Below are 7,462 nucleotides of genomic sequence, written 5' to 3'. Positions count from 1 at the left end.
TCCCAGGTCACTGACGCAAGCTCAGCAGGCGTAAAATGCGCCGTCACAAACTTCCACCAGTCCTTTGCTCCCAAGCAAAGTTGGTTCAGCGCGAACCGAACCTTCAAATGCTCAGGAGATGAGCAAGTGAAGAAACACCCCTCTATATTAGAAATCCACCTCATAGCTGCCACCGGATCCTGGGTCCCATCAAACTCTGGTGGTTTTGTGTTGCTGAACTCCCGAAACAGCAACGCATCACCACCTTGCGGCCTCGCGGCAGCAATAGCCGCGGTGGCCGCTGCAACAGCAGCCTCAGAAAGAGCGGCATAACGCTCGTCAAAGGTCTCAATCAACATGGTCTTAATAGACCCGAACATCTCTGGTATCTTTGCCCTGATGGCCGCAGCCACCTCCTCATGGATGATCCGGCGGATCTCCTCATCATTGGTATCACTACTCTCAGGCATCAAACGTGTCCTCACCATGATCTACCTCTGAAATACAACATACGACAAATTAGAACCCATTCGAGCATACTCATACTTGACAACTCATTCCTCCTTGATCCTTGGTATTCTAAAGATTCTTACTTGGGTTGTACATCGCTCCGGTGCTTTCAGTAGTATGGGCCCAATACTACTGTCCGCACCGTATCAGAATACACCCCAAGTCCTCCTCTTCGGATCCCAAATTCCAAGTACTCTATCATGCACAGACCACTCTCTAATAGATCTCTCATAAGCCCCTCGCTGCTACCTACTCACTCTCAAGCATCTCATAGCAGCTCACCTCTTCCTAGGCTAAGGCATCACAAATCAGGCCATTCTAGTCCTAATATGAATACCTAGCCTACTCTAGCATGATAATACACCATATCAGTATCAATATCACATAACATAAGGGTATTTTGGGAAATCACCGTTCGGGCGCGGACTGATCGTACACACAACTCTGCTCTGCATTTTTTTCAAAATCTTTTACTCTTTTTGAAAATACTTCTCAAATCCTCAGTTTGAGTTCAAATACACCCGAAAGTGTACTCAAATCCCTCAAACCAAGGCTCTGATACCAACTTGTAACACCGTGAATTTCAAAATAATTTTTTTGCAAAATATAAAACATTTTTCATTTAATTTTCATAAAACATCAAGTTTAAATCTCCAATTTACATCATACAAAATCCCAAGATCACATATAAAAATCCCATGCATGTGTACAGATCAAGCCGGTGCCTTCCCACGGTCATCACTAGTACCTGAAACAAACAACACTAACACTGTAAGCACAAAGCTTAGTGAGTTCCCCAAAATACCACATATAACACATATTAGCCACTCGAGGCTATAACTCTGTGGGTCCGTGCACCCAAACTCTGTGAACCCTCAGGTTCTAACTTTGGGAACCTTCCGGTTCCAACTCTATAAGCATGCACAACATAAATCACATAGACATCATGCAGTACAACACATAGCATACACATACTCTATCACATAACTCTGATTACCTACTCAAGGTAAAGTATAGTGAGAAGACTCACCTCGTATATCTCAATAACTCGCGAATCCTAGAAATCACTCGTGCCCGATCCTCCGAGCTATAATCCTCCTCAAGAAGCCTCCTCTGATGAAATGGAAGTAGATCCAAGCTCCCCAACTCTTTTAGCTTGATTTTCCTCTTCCCTTCTTGCAAAAACACACAAATTTGGTGAACAATGGCGTCTTATCCCACTCACAAAAACCCTCAGCTGCTTTGGTGCTCTCAAGATCAAGGTAGCCGCAATGAAGGGCCATAAGGTCCTTTAAATAGGGCTTAGGACCGGGAAATTAGGGTTTCATTAAACAGTGAGGACTCGCCGAGTCCATTCCTTGGACTCGCCGAGTCCAGGCGCGAACCCGCGTCCTGAACCGCGATCCTAGTCGGCGAGTTTGAGCTCCAACTCACCGAGTCCCCTCACAAAACCCCAAAGAAATATGCATAAAAGATACCTGAAAATCCGGGCTGTTACAAAGATATAGCAAGAACTAGTAATATAAGTTTTGTTCCTTGCCAAATTGATGAAAATTTTAATCTAGGAAATACGGATTTAATTAACGAATTAGAAAAGAGACTTTCAAAACTGCATATCTCAAACACTAACAATATTAATACTCTTACATATGATGAATATGAAAGTAGTGATATTAACAGTGAAACAAAATTTGAAACTCTTGCTCAACAATTTATTAATACCAATGATGATATTAAACGACTCACTAATGACTTTTCAAATCTTAACAAAATTCATCAATCAAGACAAAGCACTTTCGGAAAAAATCCGAAACCAACCATAAGAAATTATTGGAATAGACTCTCTCTTCCAGATGTTCAACTCGAAGAACGAAATTTTCAATTTGATCGTTCTCAATATGATGGTAATTCTGTTTATGAATGGAATATTGATGGCCATTCTGAACATCAAATTATGAATTTATACAGGAAATGACTATTGCTACTAATGCTTATAAAGCTCATAATAATACTCAACTTCAAATTGTAAATATTATTACTTCTAGGTTTACTGGCAGTCTTAAAGGTTGGTGGGATTTCTATATTTCACAAATAGAAAAAGATTATATTTTATCTGCTAAGAAAACTATTATAAAACAAGAAAATAATCAACAAATACAAACGTTTGAAGATGATACGGTTAACACCTTAATATTCGCTATTATCAAAAACTTTGTAAGAGATCCTACTATTTTTCAAGAAAAAACTTTAGAAATTTTAATGAATTTACATTGCAGAAAACTTACTAATTTTAGATGGTATAAATATAATTATCTTGTTAAAGTTTTTTCGAGACCTGATTGTAAAGAGTCTTATCGGAAAGAACGTTTTATTGTTGGCCTTCCAAAACTCTTTGCAGAAAGAGTTAGACAAAAATTAAGAGAAAATGATAATAATACCATTCCTTATTTAACTTATGGAGATTTAATAAATTACATTAATAAAGAGGGATTAACAGTTTGTGTTGATCTTAGGTTTAAACAAAAGCTAAAAAAAAAAAAAGATAGAATTAACAGTAAAAATGAATTGAGAAATTTTTGCCAAAAATATGGCTATCAGCCCTTGAATGGTCCGCCTATTTCAATACCAATGTTGGGTCAAAAATATGATTTATACTTTGCTTTTCTGGGCAATTGTATTTTTCTGTAATATTTATGAGTTTATGGTCATGTTTACGGCTGAGTTTACGACCGTAAACACCTTACAGCCGTAAACTCATTTACGGCCCATTTGTTTCCGGCCCATATTCTCCAACTATAAATATAAGTGTTAGGGTGAGGAGTAGTGATTGATGAACTAGAAGGAGTTTACGGCCAGAGAGAAAGAAATGTTTGTGTGGGTGAATCTTGTGTAAGGAACTTAATTCATATTATCAATACATTCAAGATTCATAATATTCTTCTTCTCCTTCTCTTCTTATTTAATCTGACATCATCCGTTTGATTCAGATTCCGCACCATCAAACGGATCTGACTGATACACAGACAAATTAGGGCCTTATAATTCGTATCAAAGCCAAGTTGTATCAGTCAATTTTGTCAGATTTGGGGCATTATTTGATCTTATTTTCGAAGTATTTTTGCGTTTTTGGATAGATCTCGCAAAAATAAGGGGGGTTTGTTCTTCGTGTTTTTCATAAAAAAGGGTTTTTGATCGAGTTTTGGAGCTTCAAAGTTGAAAAAACGTTGTTTTTCACGTAATCGTTGAAGGGTTTTCGGCCGGAGCTTACTGCCAGAAACAGTTCACGGCCGGCGGCGGCGTTTGCGTTTACGGCTAGGGTTCACCAGATTTTAAGGCCGATCGGAGTTCTCGGCCAGAAATAGCTTGCGGCGGCAGTTTCCGGAGTTTGCGGCTTGGTTGGGAGTATATGGCTCGGAATTTTGCGGCGGCTCGGAACTTGCGGCTCGGCTAAGCAGCAACTCACATTAGCGCCTTCATAAAAAATCGGAAAAGGGGGGGGGGGGTGCCGGGATTCAAAACCGGGTCTCCCATTCTTCATTCCTCAATGCCTTACCAGTTGAACCAACCTGAATCTTGTTTCATTACTCACGATTTTAATTGATAAAGACTCACTTTCGCACCTACTTTCGAAATTTTGACACTTTTAACCCAAAAACTCAAATTCTTTTAACTTTAAATTCCTTTTTTCATCCAAAATTAAAATAATAATAATAAATAAATAAATAAATATAAATTAAATTAAAATTAATAAATAAAATTATATTTTAATTTTTACTTTTATTTTTAACTTTTGACCTTAAATTTTGACTTTGACTTCCAAGTTTGACCTTTGACTTTAAACTTTGATTTTTTCATTTAATTTTTTTAAATTTTCAAATTTAACTTTCCGGTTTGACTTTCAAGTTTGATTTTTTTTGGTTTGACTTTTTCAAGGTTGACTTTTTCATGTTTGACTTTTGAGTTTGATATTTTTAATTTTGACTTTTATGTGTTATTTTAGATTCTAGTTGTGTTTTTTTAATCGATTTTAAGGTCTACGAGGGAGTTGAAAACATGAAAGAGAGTCGTCAGGATATTTTAAGACAAAATTTCAACATTTTCGATTATGTCCCTGGAGAAACGCTCGAAACTCAGTTGCAACGATTTACTACACTCAGTACTGAGATGAATATAGCCGGAATCTTCTTGACTAAGTCCGAGATAAACAAAAAGCTGCTAAATTCACTTCCGAAATCGTGGGATATGAACGTGGCCATCATCAAGAAGACAAAATATCTCAATCATCTTAGTCTTGTTGATATAATTCAAGAACTTGATGCTTTGAAGTGTAGAGAAACAATGAGTTCTGAAAACATTCCGGTCACTGAAGTTACATGTACTCCAGGTTGTGAAGCCACGATTAAATTTATTCGGGAACAAATTGATATATTTAAAAGAGAAGTTGAGGACCTGAGATATGAAGGATATCAACTCAGGAAAGGACAGAAACCCATGAAGGCTGAATTAGAAGCTAAAACCAAGGACTTTAGGAAACTTCAGGAAGAGTATAACAGCAAGTGTGAAAATTATGATTATGTTAAGAGACAACTTGCTACTATAACTGAAGAACTTGACGCTTTAAAAATTAAGAGTGGAAAAACAAATGTCAGTTTCAAAAATTATACTGCGTCAAGTTAGACAGTTGAGTCCTTATATGAAACCCAATTAAGATTCAAAGAAAATCAAAACAAGGGTCTAGGGTATGATAGTGTACCTCCTCCTTATAATCATAACTACACATCCATCCCTATGACACAGGACGAAACTGACAGGGAGCCACATCTTCGATATGACAAACGAGCTGGATTTGTGTAAGGATGAGTTATTAATGTTGAAAATACTGATGTTTCTGTTACATGTGCAGGTAAAGTAGCAGAGGATGAGAACAAGGAGAGTTCTTCTGAACAAACAAACGACCCCTTGAACTCTAAATCTGTTGTTTCTAATCAACCTACCGTTGGTAAATACAGGCCACCAATTCCAGCGAAACATAGTGCCTCCTACAATTGTGCTTGTGGGAACAATAAGAAACAAGGCAAAGACACGCCACCAGGGGCAGGAATAAATAACTTCACAGTGAAGAAAAAGACTTGTTTTCACTGTGGAACACATGTACACATTGCCAGAAATTGTCCTAATCGCGCATACGTTCCCTACTATGCTCAAGGATGGCAGAACGCACCAAGAGGGAGATACTCCAAAAGAAACCCCTCGAGATCACAATCAGACATTGACGACTGGAATTCCAAGAAGGCCAAGAATCAAACTCCAAAGGCCAAGAATCCGAATCCCAAGGGCAAGAAGGGAATGCTGGCCCAGAAGTCTAGTTCAAGAGATGCTACTGTGAAGCCAAGACCGATTAGGTCAAAGTCATCTAGGCAGCCGACTTCAAGTTCCAAATCAAGTGCCGAGGCACCCATTGGATTGAAAAAGAAATGGGTTAAACCCGAATATAGATGGGTACCAAAGGTGAAAACTCCCAAATCTTCTAATGATTCTAATATTTCGTTGTCTTCTATTTACGATAAGCAGGATATGTCATGGGAGAAAGTATTGTGTGTTGATGACAATGGTCGACCCAGTTTCAAAATGGACTGGGTTCCAAAGACCAACTGATCCCGCTCTGTGCTGGAGCAGCTATGGAGGCATATCATCAGACTTCGGTTTGTTGGTAGTGGCTGCTCCTGGCATATGATTGAGGACATCTCTCAAACTGTACAACATTCAGACCTTTTTTGAGAGTATGTGTCATTTTGCGGGAAAGGAAGAAAGGAAGAGATCACAAATGGGGTTAGTGCTTAATGATATGAAGAATTTTCGGATCTGTTATGAGATTATGCTTGCTGTTCTCAGACCTTCTGAATGCAGATTCAATTGGTGAATTACGGTTTGCGTTTTCTTCTCTATACTCTTGAGTTTTTCTTAAGCTAATTTGCTTTAAAGACTAATTTTTGTTTAGGATAGTTTAAATTTGCGCATTTACTTTCGTTTCTCTCCTATGCACAAATTTAAGGGGAGAAATAAAAACAAAACAAAAATTAGAAAATTTAAAAAAAAAATCCAAAAACATTAGAAAATCAGAAAATAAAAAATGTGGTGTTAATGAAATGTGTTTGAGGGAGATGTTTTGGGAAGTGATATTATCAAGTGATAACAGGCAACCTGAGTCTGCGTAACGTACCCAAAGTTGAAGGGTCTATGCTCTGGTTTGATGCGTCGGTAGGCACGAAAAAAATTTAAAATGGACATGACTAGGTAGAGTTGAACTTAGGAAATTTATAGACTTGACAAATTTTGACATAGTTAGATCCATTCAGCCTGACAATACGACGCTCGGATAGGTTGAGCAGGGAGATATATATGGGAATCTACTCATCACATTAATTGAACCCGTACTTGGAACCATTGTTTAACTTTTCCACGATGTGCGGATTCTGTCCTTAATTCTGGTTGGATGGGGCGACTGGTAAATTTCGATAAATTAGGTTTGTAGAATATCATTTTCTTTCTTTCCATCTGTTAGTCATATGCTGTCTCCTTTGCGTGACTTCCAATCCGACCTGGTACACAACATATGCAACTCTATTTCTCTGCATGTTATATATGTGAAATACTTCTTATATGTTAGCCATATGTTGTCTGCTTTGCGCGACTTCTAATCCGACCTGGTACACAACATATGCAACCTTCTACTTCTCAACCCCTCTGAAGTAATAAGTTATAGAATTTTGAATCTATCTTCTCTCTGAATGGTTGTCTGCTCACCCGGTGTAAGGAGTACTCTGGAAGTTCTTGATGGCTGGGGCATATCAGGAAGCGGGAAACACGTTCCAGTACACTTAAAATTGAACTCATACAGATTGTCTGTAGATCTCGCTGCTCAATTTAGGTGGACAACAATATCCCTGGTCGTCGTCAGATGAATGGTCCTTAA

Source organism: Lactuca sativa, chromosome 1, assembly GCF_002870075.4.
Source record: "Lactuca sativa cultivar Salinas chromosome 1, Lsat_Salinas_v11, whole genome shotgun sequence".
Lineage (NCBI taxonomy): Eukaryota > Viridiplantae > Streptophyta > Magnoliopsida > Asterales > Asteraceae > Lactuca > Lactuca sativa.
This window is presented reverse-complemented; position numbering follows the sequence as displayed.